Below are 16,428 nucleotides of genomic sequence, written 5' to 3'. Positions count from 1 at the left end.
GACCACCTCCATCACAGCTGTCTTCATGTCTGTATCCACTGACCACCTCCATCACAGCTGTCTTCCGTGTCTGTATCCACTGACCACCTCCATCACAGCTGTCTTCCGTGTCTGTATCCACTGACCACCTCCATCACAGCTGTCTTCATGTCTGTATCCACTGACCACTTCCATCACAGCTGTCCTCATGTCTGTATCCACTGACCACCTCCATCACAGCTGTCTTCCGTGTTTGTATCCACTGAGTGACTCCCACCAGCGCAGAATTGTGATGAATGTCAATCTCTAGAGTAACGTAAAAGTCGCATGGATTCTGAAATCGCTGTTCAGACTGAGGTCGCATTGCAAAAGAAATCAGACCTGTATCTGATTCAGGATCACATTATGAAAGTGGTCCAAATCGGAATAGAAAAGATCTGATTCCATGTGATTTGTGGCGTTCACACTGTCTTAGTCACATAATGAGAAAATAAATCAGATTGGGGTTTGCAGTGTGAACGCAGCCATAGTCTCTGGAGATACAGTAGCAGTCAGTGCACCAGAAATAAAGTGTTAAACACTTAAACTGTCTGTGTGCTCATTAAAAAAAAACAAAAAAAAAAAAAAACGCTTGTGTACAGTAATAATAATAACTTAGTTTTATATAGCGCCTTTCATAAGACCCAAGGTCGCTTTACATAGGGAGAGAAAACAAACAAAAATAACAAACATGGTGGGACAGACACAACATTCAAAGTGGGAAATTAGGGGTTAAAGGCCAAGTTGAAGAGGTGGGTTTTGACGATTTTTTGTATTAGTTTTTTACAGTGAATGTTGATACTAGTAGGGTTGCCACGGTGATGTGCAATGTCCCATGACTAATAAACTCATGACAACTTCATGTCTGGCCGTCTACGTCTGTTTCTAATTCATTTTCAATGACTCGTCCATTTGTTGGACAGAGTTGACGTTAAGTTCTCATTTGAATAAACCGACGGCCAGTAATACCTACCATTATTTTCATTGACAGACGGATCAATATAGCACATTGGTATTAAAACATTTAATTTGCACATGCATAAATTTTTTTGGGGAGGGTGGGCAAGCTCGGCTGCCGGGAGGTTAAATAATTAAATATATTAAAGGAAAACTCCAACATTTTGGGAAATTCGCTTATTTAACATCTTCCCTGGAGTTAGACAAGAAGATACATACCTTTTTTGTCTCTGTGCATGCAGTAGGCTTAGGGAACGCCTGCACCGTTAGCGTAGCTTAGCTTCATCACTGGAAGTGGGGGAGGGTTAGAGCCTGACGTTCCCTACAGTGCCCTACAGTCACGAAATACACTCCAAATACAACAACAAAACATTCCTGTAAACATGTTGTGACCTGTGTATTTACCACGTGGAGAAATAAAAAATTATTGAATTCGACAATTACGTTTTCTAAGCAGATATACTCGGAATTTTTTTTTGCCGAACGACTCCTCTCTGGGCGCAGTCAGTGAAGCCGTGTTTGTTTACATTCTCATTCATTCAAAGGATCCGAACCGATTGAAGTTTATGGATACCATGACTTAAAATCCTCTTACCTTGACGATTAAAAGCCTCCCCAATTTAGAAAACAGTAATCCAATGGCTGTTATTGATATACTACTAACTACTGCACGCTAACGGAGCTAACCGGAGCTAACACTAAAGCTAATATAATGACTTCCTTTCTGGGGGATTTCAAAATAAAAGAGCGACGTCTATAGCAGCGGAATACGTTTATTTTGTACATTATCTAACGTTAACATGAACCTAAACTAACGTTACAACTAACCTAAAGTTAGTTTAGGTTCGTGTTAACGTTAGATAATGTACAAAATAAACGTATTCCGCTGCTATAGACGTCGCTCTTTTATTTTGAAACCCCCCAGAAAGGAAGTCATTGCTCTTGTTATCTGCTTGAGTGTCCGGTTAGCTCCGTTAGCGTGCAGTAGTTAGTAGTATATCAATACCAGCCATTGGATTACTGTTTTCTAAATTGGGGAGGCTTTTAATCGTCAAGGTAAGAGAATTTTAAGTAGGGATGCTCGATATTGGCTTTTTTACCTATACCGATATTGTCCAACTCTTAATTTCCGATACCGATATCAACCGATATCACATTTTAATGCCGATATCGGCCGATAATATCGGTAGGCCGATAATATCGGACATCATTTATATGGAAATGTAAAAAAAATAAAATAAAAAAATAAAAAAAATTGAAAACCGATACCGATATTTTCCGATATCACATGTTAATGCCGATATCGGCCGATAATATCGGTAGGCCGATAATATCGGACATCCCTAATTTTAAGTCATGGTATCCATAAACTTCAATCGGTTCGGATCCTTTGAATGAATGAGAATGTAAACAAACACGGCTTCACGTTGAAATCACTGACTGCGCTCAGATAGGAGTCGTTCGGCAAAAGATTGTTCCGAGTATATCTGCTTAGAAAACGTAATTGTCTAATTCAATTATTTTTTATTTCTCCACGTGGTAAATACACAGGTCACAACATGTTTACAGGAACGTTTTGGAGTTTATTTCGTGACTGTAGGGCACTGTAGGGAACATCAGGCTCTAACTCTCCCCCACTTCCAGTGATGAAGCTAAGCTACGCTAACGGAGCGACTATTCCCTAAGCTAAATGCACGCACAGAGACAAAAAAGGTATGTATCTTCTACTATTAATCCCAATAGGGACATTCATCTTTGTTTGATCAAGAGTAACCTTTTTATATTATATATATATATTATTATAAAAATATTTTTAAGTGAAGATTGGTGAAAGTTAGTTTTGCACTTTAATCCCAATAGGGTGTAGACTAATGGGGATCCACAATACAACAATTGCACAATTGCCTCACTGGAGCGGTTTCACTGGATGAGGACGGAGCGACCTGCCACACGTTAGAGTCAGCTTCACATAACACAGTTCCTTCAAAGGAGGCCAGAATAGACCTGCTCTTCCTGCCTTTGTCATGTGGCACATTAGATAACATTGAGAACCGGGAAGTCCCCCCCCCCCCCTCCTGGCTCTGGTGTGGCCCTCAATAGACTGCATGAATAACATCAGGGGCCACATTACCCAGCGATGACATCATATACTGTTACATAATTCACACAGGAAGGGTGAGGTCGGAGCTCCCTTGAGCGGCAGGACACCTTTGACGAAAAGGTGTCAAAACGGCCTCATCAAAGTCAAAGTCGGCTTTATTGTCGCTTGTCGTAATGTGCAAGACATACAGAGAAGTGAAATTTCGTTTCCCCCTTCCCACGGTGTATATAAAAAAAAAATCTAATATAAACATAAAGTAACATATAGGACACTATAAACATAAGTAACATAATGGAACACGATGTGCATACACTATACAGGACTATATATACAGTATAAACAGTGGCTAAAAAAATGAATGTATGATTGAAATAAATATAGGAGGTAAAAGAGAACTTAGTGCAAATCTTTATTTAAAAAATGTTTTTTGCAGTGGTACATAGTAAGTATAACTGATAAATAATGGCAGTAGATCTCATCTCGGTGGAGAGGATTTTTCAGAAATGCCGAAAATGTTGCAGGATTCAGAATTGGGTAAAAAGAAATGTCTGTTTTCCTTATTTGCAAAATCAAGTTTCAAGTTCAAGTTTCTTTATTAGTTGTCATACAAAAATACACAATACTTTTATATGAAATGCTTTTTTGTGTTTTGCTCCTGAGAGTGTGCTAGATAAAAATAGATAAGTATAAAATAGAAGTCAAAAGTACGTAAACAAAAGTGTTCAATATACATAATATACAATGCAGAGTAGAAAAAGTTACTGAGTTACAATACAATATACAGTACAATGCAGAAATGGGATGAGGTACAATTTTTAGGGTAAGGTGTAATGCGGTATGAGTTGTAGTGCAAATGTCTTTACCAATAAATATAAATATAAGGTGTGTTAAAGTGTAAAAAAAATAAAATAATTTAATCCGACTTGTAAATGTGTTAATTATTGTTAACTTGTCCGGCTGTGTGATTTCCCTTGCTGTCTAAATAACTACAGTTGAGTCGTAGGGGAGGGGCTGAGTACTTTCACTCTCCGGTGTCAGACGTTTCGTCATAACGGCTACCATTCCATTTCGAGACAATGGATGAATGAAAACTTTATTTAACAGATTGCAGAATGGGTACAATACAGTACAGCTCAATACACACAATTGTTGAGGGGATGCAGACCTGAGAAAGACGTTTGTCTTGTTTACATCAGGGTCCCCCCTGTAGGCTACTTTGTTGGCAGTGTGAAAATATGCAGAGAAAGCTTAATATCTTTAGAAACGTGTATATATCCGTAGCATAAAGAGCATAAAGTGCGCATCAGGCGGGAAAGTGACCATACCTGAGCGTAGGAAGCTCTGATCGACCCGGGCTTGGTTTTAAATAGTAGAAACGGGGGTCATTAGACTAACAAAGGCAGGGCTGCTCTCAGCCTAGAAGGTGTCAAGTCGGCGCCCCTACTTCCCTATGTATGAACCTGTACTTCCATATTATGTAAAAAAAAAAATAATAACAATAATAATTAAATCCCCCTAAAGGTCCCAGAATCAGTGAGGGGGTCACAATCACAAAATAGCCCAGACCTATTGGTAGGAAGGGAGATACCCATTCCCTGCATCTCTGTCTCTGTCTATCTCTCTCTGTCTCTCTGTCTCTCTCTCTCATGCTCTCTCTCTCTCTCATGCTCTCTCTCTCTGTCTCTGTTCTGTGTCTCTCTCTCCTCTGTCTCTGTCTCTGTCTCTATTCTAAATGGTCAACAGGTAACAATAATGTAAAAATAACCAGAAAAACGAAACAGAAAAACAGCTACTCACATTGGACACAACGATAAAAGCACACACAAACTTGAGCATTGAACACACACACACGCACACGCACACACAGACACACAGGCCTAACTGAAACAAGTATCCTCTTTTTGTTTGTTTATCTTTCTGCTTTTTAATTACATTTATTATATATTTTTCCTTTTAATTAAACGAAACAGAAAAACAGCTACTCACATTGGACACAACGATAAAAGCACACACAAACTTGAGCATTGAACACACACACACAGGCCTAACTGAAACAAATATCCTCTTTTTGTTTGTTTATCTTTCTGCTTTTTAATTACATTTATTATATTTTTCCTTTTTAATTAAACACCCACTTATCACCAGCCTTCCTCTTCAGTAAACCTTCTGAATGGCTTTGAACCATGCGGCGCCGTGCGTTAAGTATTACAAGTTACAACATGGCGCCGTGCGTTAAGTATTACAAGTTACAACATGGCGCCGTGCGTTAAGTATTACAACAATCATTTTTAAAACTATTGATATTCCAGGAATCCTGCCTCGGCGGCTTTAACCCTTTCACTGCCACACTACCAAACGGTTAACCCTTTCACTGTGACAATACACAGCAGGTTAACCCTTTCACTGCCACACTACAGAAGGTTAACCCTTTACTATCAGGTAGTGTGATAGTAAAGGGTTAACCTTCTGTAGTGTGGCAGTGAAAGGGTTAAAGGTCAATATTTTTCCTAACAAATTGATACCTTTTATGAAGTGTGCTTCTTCCCATCACTGTGGGCCGTCTGTGTGCCGTCTGTGCGTGCGTTGTGTGTTATTATCACCCCGCCACCCACACATCATAGCCTTTCTATGGTGGAGCGATTATTGGCATCATATAAAATAATACGATGGAAGCATTTCCAAAACATGTTGTTGGCTCAACATGAATCTTTAAACGCCCATTAGGGCTGAAGCTATTGACTATTTTGACTAATCCAGTATTCTGATGATACATCTAATCTAATATTGAGTACATGTATAGACTGGGCTCGCTAGCATAGTAAAATATGATGTGGTTTAGTAGTAGTTTGTTAGTGTCTCAGAAACCTCAGTAAAATAAATTTTCTTTATTTTGCAATTATTGTCTGAAAGGTGCTATGCAAATAAAATGTATTATTATTATTCTTTAGTGCATACAAACACTCCCCTCTGAAGTCATAGGTAATGTGTTCTCTTCAGAATCGGAATCAGAAAGGTCTTTATTGACCAAGTAGTTTAAACATACAGGGGATTTGATTTGGTCGTTTCGTGCGACATTAACGGACAGACAATTACGGTAGAATAAAATAAAAAGGTAGAATAAGATAAAATGGAATATAAACTAATTTAAAATAGAAGTAGAATAGAATGATAAAATAAAACGGGCCAGGGCTGTACAATTGTGCTTTTTTATTTATTTAACCTTTATTTAACCAGATAAAAACGTGTTGAGATTAAAATCTCTTTTTTACAAGAGTGATCTGGCCAAGAAGGACAGCAAAAACACATTAGTTTCAGACAAAAACAAACATTTAAAAACATTCAGACAAAGTGAGCTCATGGTTTTATTTAACGGTACAGTTGTGCACGACGTGGTCCTGCTGGTTATGGTATCAGGCGCATGGCGTGACGGAGAGAGGAGAAAACACAAGAGTCTGGCGAAACTCTGAAGAGAGCGAGAGACTAAAAGATTAGACGTTATCCGGAAGCTTGTTTTCCAACGACACGCTTGACCTTGAGGAACGCAGGTGTCCAGTAACACCAGGTATGTGGTCTGACCGCTGGCAGCTCTCCACCTGACCCCCACGGAGCCTACCGCATGTGCCAAACAAGCACTTGTATATATACCATTCATTATATACAACACAGTAGGCCATACGAAAAACCTCAAGCAAAACATAGCATGTTATTCTATTTTCTCTTATTGATTACTGTCTAAGTTTGCTATTATTATTATTATTTTTACTTTGACTTTTCAGTCTTTATTATTTTATTTGTAATTTTTGATTGTCTTATGTTATTGTCTTACTGTTTGTCTTATTTTTTATTTATTTGTATTCTCTCTTTCTCCGTTTTTTTCTCTGTTTTTACCCCGTCCCAATTTAGCCGTTGTGCCAATTCCCCCCCTCCCCTACCTGGTTGTTGTGCGCATGTTCTCCTACTGGTCGGTACAAGGGAATCCTGAAGTCATCCGCACAGCCAGTGACTCTTTTTCCACCTGGCAGCGAGGGCTCTCATTGGTGAAGTGTAACGCGTGGGAGGTCACGCTGCCTTCATCAAGTCCTGCCTCCGCTGAGCAAGCGCCCAGACCTGACCTGTAGGCGTCGCTGTCCACGACGCCAGTTTCCCACCCACGGCTTCCCCTCCCCCTAACCCAGCCAAACGAGTTAGTATGACGATCAGCCCCGAGCCCCAAGCAATGCTGACTCCGGGAGTCGAGACCGCAGCCTCTTGCATTGGTGACGAGCGCAATCTCCGCTACGCCACCTGACCGCCAGCCCTGTTTGTCTTATTCAGCTATGTTTACTATCTTATCTTAATTGTTTTATTACCATTTGTATCACTTTAATATATATATATTTCTTATCCTTGTTTTTTCGTTTTTAGTATAAAGCACTTTGAGCTGCATTTTGTGTGAATGGTGCTATATATAATAATAATAATAACTTTATTTGTATAGCACTTTTCATACAGAGGTTGCAGTTCAAAGTGCTTCACAACAGTAAAAAATACAGGCATAAGCGGGCATAAAAAGATAGACAGGTAGCAAGGTATGGCAAATCACAGTGTTTCACATTAGGATCTAGCATCCCAATAGGCTCTCTGCTTACAGTTTTCAGTAACATATATATAAATAAAGTTATTATTATTAATGCAATGTTTCCAGCGCTTAGCGACCCTGCGGGAGGGAGAGCTAATCCACTGGGCAGTGTTGTTCACCCTCAATTATTTCATCTCGCGCCCGAGGTTATCACGCCAGCCAGGGCATATTGCGTATTACCCCGAGCTCAGGGGTTTCTGTGTGTAAAGAGGGAGAGAAGGACGATGTTACGGCAAGTCTGCCTCCGAGCGACACCTGCCATATTGTCTCCGCACAATAGGATTATTACAGTTGGTTTACGTCCTCTATTGTGGTCGCCAGCGGCCGGTCTGAAGCCACACTGTCGCGGCCGCGGCGGGGCGTTCCGCGCCGGCTAGCTGGAGGCGGAGTGGTCTGTTAGGAGCCGCAGTGTTTCCTTGGGCACGGTTTCAAATGAAAACATTTATGGAAGGAAGTGTTTTTGGTATAGCTGCTACATCGAGGAGTTATTCCAAGGATGCCGTGTTGTTGGTTTTAGGTCGCCTCCGGCTTCCCCTCGTCCTTCCTGAGAGCTCAACTGTTGTGTTTCACCCGTGTAATTGGCTAATAATTTAACATCTAAACAAAGGCTACGTCCACACTGCGGGCGAGTCTGATTTGTTTTTGCTATTTATCTGACTCGGATCAGATTTTCTTTCTTAACGGTGTGTGAACGGCACAAATCGCACGGGATCAGATCTGTTTCAATTCTGGTTCGGGCCACTTTTACATGTGGTTTGATTGATTGATTGAAAACTTTATTTAACAGATTGCAGAATGGGTACAATACAGTACGGCTCAATACACACAATTGTTAAGGGGATGCAGACCAGAGAAAGACTTTCGTCTTGTTTACATCAGGGTCCCCCATTTTCAATTCATAATGACATTTATGACATACACGACATGCAGATATACAGATATATATCATGACATTTATGACATACACGACATGCAGATATACAGATATATATCATGACATTTATGACGTACATGACATACAGATATACAGTACTGTTACATTTGTGACATTTCGAATTGCAGCGACACACTGGCAGTGGAGGCGACCATGCAAAGGTGCCAACCTGCTCATCGGAAGCAGTTAGGGGTTAAGTGTCTTGCTCAAGGACACTTTGACAAGCTGCCTGGGAGGAGCGGGAATTGAACCGGGAACCTTCCACAACTACCACACGGGATTATCTGCAGCACTCTAATGAAGTAGATATAATATCTGTAGATACTATATCTATATATCTGTACATATCCCTTACCTACTCTTACTAGTTACGCTGCTGGCCAGTATGACTTACTGCCATAGTGTCTTTATACCTGTATCACTGTACATATTAATTAGGGATGCCCCGATCACGTTTTTTGCCACCGATACCGATCACCGATCGTCGTGAGCCATATCGGCCGATACCGATCCGATACCAATCGTTTTTGATTAAAAGAAATTAAAATTTATTTTATATATAAATTTTTTTATAAAATATATATATTATATAATTAGACTTGTACTTGTATTATCTGCGAGACATCGCCACCACGCAACAAGCTCCACTGTCTGTGTGTACTCTAGTAGCCTCCAGCTACAGCCAGGATTCTCCGGAGCTGCAGCTGGACCTATACTCGAGTAGCCTCGAGCAGAGCTACGGCCAGGATTCTCCGGCGCTGCACCTGGACCCTATTGGTATAACGTTACTTAACTGTGCTCAACATGCCCTCAGCTCGAATACGCATCGAATCAGTGTTATAAGACATTGATATCAGGAGCTATCTGTAGCTACTGCTAGCCGGATATATAACGTTAATACAACGCCTCAGTGAATTATTTAGTTCAATGGGACATTTTGTTTTTAACAGTGAACTAACTTGCGCTAACGTGAGCTAACCGCTAACAGCTAACGGGTATCATACCTACCTACTATACTTGCTAGAGCGTTTGTTGATGTCAGGAGCTATCGGTAGCTGGCCGGCTAGATACCGTTCGGTTAGACAATGCCTCATCATGTATTAAACTAAAAGTTAATAGTTGACTGGGTCATTTTGTAACGGTAGCTAAGCTAACGTTAGTTCAGGGAGACGCCGACACGACACGCCATCCTCCCGTGTCTCACTAGACTAGACCCGTGTTTACATGCGTGCGGGAGGGGCTGGACTCGAGAGCAGACGCCGCACCACCGGTGTCTGAGACAGAACTCAGCGACAGCTTGTGAGATCGGGTTTGACGATCGGTGATAATAAAACATCATCACCGATCACCGATCCCATATTTATACTGAATATCGGCCGATAACGATCGGTGGCCGATCGATCGGGGCATCCCTAATATTAATACTACAACTCTGTACATGCATCTGATTAGCACTATTACTCAAGTAGTACTAATTTATATAATTATGTTTATACCCAGTTTAATCACCTGTACACTGTATATTACTGTTGCACTTTACTGTTACATTAGCACTCTGGTTGGATGTGTTGTACTGTACTTGTGCCGTATGATGACATTTGAATCCAATGTAATCGTTAAAATAAATCTGTTTTATCCGTGACACAGTTTCAAGAGTTCAATCTTGCTCTGTTTTTAGAGAAAAGGGGTATAAAGAAGTGCAGCAGCAACTACAAAATCACTGGATATAGTCAAAGAACTTTAGAGCCATTTCTCTCCGTGTCACCGCTGGCGTGGTTACCGGCGCAGGTTAGCTTCTGCAGGGCAGTGTAGTGGTGGTGGTCTCTAGTTATGAGACACTGTTGATATGTCTGTATATCTCTTAAGGACACAGAGACGGGGCCAGGGGGGGGGGGGGCTTCCAAAACAAATGCCAGAGTCCCTCCGTGGAGAATCCCCCCCCCCCCCCATTTTTAACAATGAGAGAAAGAGAGGAAGAGGAGAGGAGGGCCGAGGGGCCCCAGACGTCTCCCAGGCTCCACGGCGGTGAGGTCAGAGCCAGCTGCTCCAGACAAAAGACTTGCCGAGGGGCAGGCGGGCCCCAGCGCACCGAGCCGGAACCAGAGATCTGTCTGCAGGAACACCTGATACCTGCCTCCCTCAGCCCCTCTCCTCCTCCCAACGGTCTCCTCTGCAACGAGACGGACCTCTCTGTCCACAATGTCTCTCTTCGATGTCTCTCTTCTATTAGAAGAATACCATTATTTTATTGTCAATTGTACACAAGGCAATCCTCATATTATCCCTCCTAGTAACGCATACACACACGGTCCTCATATCCCTCCTAGTTACACACGGTCCTCATATCCCTCCTAGTTACACACGGTCCTCATATCCCTCCTAGTTACACACAGTCCTCATATCCCTCCTAGTTACACACAGTCCTCATATCCCTCCTAGTTACACACAGTCCTCATATCCCTCCTAGTTACACACAGTCCTCACATCCCTCCTAGTTACACACAGTCCTCATATCCCTCCTAGTTACACACACGGTCCTCATATCCCTCCTAGTTACACACAGTCCTCATATCCCTCCTAGTTACACACAGTCCTCATATCCCTCCTAGTTACACACAGTCCTCATATCCCTCCTAGTTACACACAGTCCTCATATCCCTCCTAGTTACACACAGTCCACATATCCCTCCTAGTTACACACGGTCCTCATATCCCTCCTAGTTACACACGGTCCTCATATCCCTCCTAGTTACACACAGTCCTCATATCCCTCCTAGTTACACACAGTCCTCATATCCCTCCTAGTTACACACGGTCCTCATATCCCTCCTAGTTACACACAGTCCTCATATCCCTCCTAGTTACACACAGTCCTCATATCCCTCCTAGTTACACACAGGCCTCATATCCCTCCTAGTTACACACAGTCCTCATATCACCTCCTAGTTACACACAGTCATCATATCACCTCCTAGTTACACACAGTCATCATATCCCTCCTAGTTACACACAGTCCTCATATCCCTCCTAGTTACACACAGTCCTCATATCCCTCCTAGTTACACACAGTCCTCATATCCCTCCTAGTTACACACAGTCATCATATCCCTCCTAGTTACACACAGTCCTCATATCCCTCCTAGTTACACACAGTCATCATATCACCTCCTAGTTACACACAGTCCTCATATCCCTCCTAGTTACACACAGTCCTCATATCCCTCCTAGTTACATACAGTCCTCATATCCCTCCTAGTTACACACGGTCCTCATATCCCTCCTAGTTACACACAGTCCTCATATCCCTCCTAGTTACACACAGTCCTCATATCCCTCCTAGTTACACACGGTCCTCATATCCCTCCTAGTTACACACAGTCATCATATCCCTCCTAGTTACACACAGTCCTCATATCCCTCCTAGTGACACACAGTCCTCATATCCCTCCTAGTTACATACAGTCCTCATATCCCTCCTAGTTACACACAGTCCTATAGTTACACAGTCCTCCACTCTGTTGTGATCTGGTTGGGACTCCTTGTTGAGCGCTCCCCCTCCACTCTGTTGTGATCTGGTTGATAAGCGAGGAGTTCGCCCGCATCAAAGATCTGCGTTTTGGGCTGCCAGAGTGTGGGTCACGGCCAGGAGGCTGACGAGGCCGGCTTTGATTACCATCACGGGACATTCGGTGAGACCGAACGACGATTGGAATCGGGTTCTCGTTCTCCTTTTCCATCTCTCTCTCTCTCTCTGGTTGTCTGGCCCTTGGTTGTGGTAGAAGTGTAGTTATTTTTGAGGTTTGTGTGTCATTAATGTTATTTCAATTTCAAGTTTGTTTACTAATTGTCATAGTAAAATACAGAATACTTTATCATGAAATGCTTTTTTCTGTATGAGCCCCCCCTGGGAGTGTGCTAGATAAACATACAGATACAGCACTCAAAACTCAAACCTCTCATGCCTCTCTACCACTCTCTACCACTCCTCTATTGTTCTTGACCGGGCCAGATTTCACACCTCCACTTCCTCCCACAGGCTGGGCAGATTTTCATCTTACATTTTTATTCGTCCCAAATGTCCCAGCCCCATCAGATTTCTTAGCTTTTTTCACTGTTTACTTATCATGCATTGCAACACTAATATATGGTCAGTACCCCAAGTCAGACTGCCCATATAAAAATTATTTTGGGGGTCTGAGGGCAGTAGCCCCCGACCCCCTCCCTGGGGAAGCACTTAAGTTAACTACCCTCCCTTTGTTCCCCCAGCCAACACCCCCGGAAAATTAACACCTGAGTAGACTTAAGTGGCACACAAGCAGCAACAAGCAGCAGACAAGCAGCAGAATTGGTTTGATTTTTGAGCGCTGTGTCTGTAGATAAAAAAAAGTATAAAATAGAAAGTCAAAAGTACGTAAAATAAAGTGTTCATTCAATATACATATATACAATAGAGAGTAAAAAAGAGTAACAGTGAGGTACAATGCAGAAATGGGATGAGGTACAACTTGGGGTAAGGTGCAATCGGGTATGAATTGTAGTGCAAATCTCTTTACTAATCAATATAAAGTGTGTTAAAGTGTCTAAAGTGGGTGTTAAAGTGTGAGTGTGTGCTGTGAGTGTAGATGATGGGTTGTTACATAGAGTTATTGTCGTTGAGCATCCTGATGGCCTGGGGGGATAGAAGCTCCTTCTGAGTCTCTCTGTACCGGTGGCCATGAGACTCTTGAGTCATGGTTCTGTTCATTAGAGTGTTCTCTGTTCAGTGTGTGCGTCTCGTTTGGACCCCGTCCTCCATGTTGGACCGACCAGCCTCTTGTCTCCTGATGCTGCGCTCCAGCGTGGTGAATCACTTTGTTTTTAATTGGCTACTAGGGATCATCGCTGTCGATACCGGCAGTCATTTGTGCAAAAGGAGCCCCGACTAAGTACCGAGTGAACATACTTTTCAGTAGGCTGACATTTCTATATTAAATATATATATATATATATATATATATATTTTTTTTTTATTGGTCTTATGTAATATAAAAAAAAAATCTGAGATACTGAATTTGGGGTTTTCATGAGCTGTAAGCCATACTCATCAAAATTTAAACAAATAAAAGCTTGAAATGTTTCACTTTGTGTGTAATTAATCTATATCGAAGGATTATACGCAGGTATATTCAGACAGATATATATATATATATATATATATGGATGCGGTGAAAATTGTGCACATAATCGTATACTTAACACATACTCTGTACTCGTGCTTAAAACGACGGACGAGCGTGCGATTCAAGCTTCCCAGGCCCCAGCTGTGGACCACTGGGAGAAGGGTTAGGGTTAGGCCCCCAGCTGTGGACCACCGGGAGAAGGGTTAGGGTTAGGCCCCCGGCTGTAGACCACCGGGAGAAGGGTAAGGGTTAGGCCCCCGGCTGTAGACCACCGGGAGGAGCCGGTCGAGCCCCCCAAACGAGACGCCATGCCGGTCACCATCATCAAGATCTCAAGTGACCCCAGCCGTCGACATCCTTTAGGTCAACACATTTCCAACCAAATGGGGTTTCGTCATGGGCTACAAATAGCGTGCACTTTCCTCCTCGGAGAGGTGGAGATTTCCTTGTGTAAATGTTTGTGATGGAACATTAGATCTGCCTCAACCTCCTCCTCCGGTTGAAAGCTTTTCTTATCCATCTGTAATATTTACATTCCTGGAGCCTCGAGGCCACGTTCCTGCGTGTGTTTATTCTCGACGCCGCGCGCCGGGACGGGACGGGAGGCGTGGTGGTGTCGTGTTCGCGCGCCGTAGAGGTCCAGGTACATTTTAGCGAAGCGTGGGTCACACATCAATGGGCCCCCAGTCACACCTTGTTTACTCTGGGATAGAAAGTACATCATGAGTGCTTTCCTTTTAGACGGGCCATAACACAGTGGTTCCCAAAGTCGGGGTCGCGACCCAAAGGCGGGCCGCGAGCAGCCACGGGAGGGCCGCGAGATGATTTCCAAAAAAATTAAAAAAGAAAACCTTTTTTTTTTATTCTTTTTTGTCAGGCCACTGAACTTAGAAGCAGGCCAGGACAGTGTTTCTAGTTGTATTCTAAAATTCTATTCTATTGTATTCTAAAATGTGACTATATGGTTTTATATTAACTTAATAAATAAACAAAAACGAAAAATCTACTTATTTCAACGAACATTTCAAACTTATGCACATAAAACGCTGAAAACAACCGAAGCAACAATAGTATTTTAATGAGGCTATTATTATTATCATTATTATTTTGCAACAAGTTAGCCCTCTCATAAATAGCACATATAAATGAATAACTAACTTGAACTAACTTAATAGGATTGAAGTGATATTTGGCTTAAAAAATCGGTCGCCTGGCAAAAAAAAAAAAAAAAAATTGCCCGACGATGTGCATTGGGCCGCGGCTCTCTGACGCCTTATTTTCTGGGTCCCGGCCTGAAAAGTTTGGGAACCCCTGCCATAACACGGGCAAAGAGACTCGTCCGGCACGCTGGTGTTCCTGCGCCTGGCGTCGTACAGGTGTTAGTGGTCTAGAGCCGGTGGTCTTACAGGTGGCGTTAAGAGAGGTGGTGGTCTTACAGTATGTTTGTGTTTATTAAAGGATCCCCATTAGAGACACATGAAGGAGCCTCTAGTCTTCCTGGGGTCCTGGACGAAACACATACAATACAAATGTACGACAAAAATAAAAATACAAATTAAAATAAAACAAAATGCATACATTAAAAATGAATAGAAATATACAAATTCACATTATAAAATCTAACATTCCAGTCAAATAAAAAAAAGAATACACCGATAACGGTAGGGCCCTATGGGAATCCGCAATGGCGGAGGATTTCACGGAATTTAGATATTAAATCGGAATTCAGAGTTATCGCGGGATGGCGTGGAATTTGCTTAAATTACCGTACTTTTCGCACTATAAGCCGCACCTGACTATAAGCCGCAGCAGCTAAATTGAATGATGTGTACATATATAAGCCGCACTGGACTATAAGCCGCAGGTGTTTTAATGTTTAATTACCATATGTAATTAGCATTGGGACACAATACTGTCGGGACAAATAACAAGAATGAACTCATTTACAAGTTGTATTAAGTTTAGCAAATAAGGGAACAGATTAATAACATTTCAATGCAGTCAAAAAAGCAATATTTAGATTTTTACATTTTCGGGTTTGGTCACGTCGAGTCACATATAAGCCGCACCGTTATATAAGCCGCAGGGTCGAAAAATGGGGGGAAAAGCCGCGGCTTATAGTCCGAAAAGTACGGTATACATAAATCGGTTTTCATATAAATCAATCTTCACTAACGACTTTAAACCGGCGACGTGGCTCGGTCTACGGAGACGCAGAAATGACAGCTACCAAATCCATCCCGGGACAACGGAACGCAGTAGCCAAAGGTTACACTATAAAAACAAACTGGCTAGTTGGACGGAACACAGTGCGCACTCCGCAAATCACACTCGACGTCACGTGGAAAGCGAGTCTCTCTCTCTCTCTCAAGTAGCCAAATGTTACACTATAAAAACGAACTGGATAGTTGGACAGTGTGTGTGTGTTTGTATTGTGTGTAGTATTTACTGCAGGATGGCCAGATAATGTTGATATTTAAACTTAAAGAATAATTATACAGAGAGAAGCTTCAGCAAGTACAAAACGCTGCTGATCGACAAAAGAGAATCCCTCACTGAGGAAAACACAAAGCGCCTAACCATCGTGTATCACAATATGGTGATGTCAGCCAGAGATGGGGAGAAGCATGAACCTTTTAAG

General features: G+C 42.1%; 1 protein-coding gene across 1 annotated transcript in view; it reads left to right on the top strand.

Annotated features, from left to right (window-relative positions):
- The window catches only part of pdhx (pyruvate dehydrogenase complex component X), a 126,052-nt gene that overhangs the window by 70,117 nt on the left and 39,507 nt on the right, over positions 1-16,428 (top strand). The gene's annotated exons all lie outside the window — the stretch shown is intronic.

Source organism: Notolepis coatsorum (assembly GCF_963971535.1).
Source record: "Notolepis coatsorum genome assembly, chromosome: 18".
NCBI classification, from domain to species: domain Eukaryota; kingdom Metazoa; phylum Chordata; class Actinopteri; order Aulopiformes; family Paralepididae; genus Notolepis; species Notolepis coatsorum.
The sequence above is the reverse complement of the archived record's forward strand: the minus strand, read 5'-3'. Positions and strand labels throughout refer to the sequence as shown.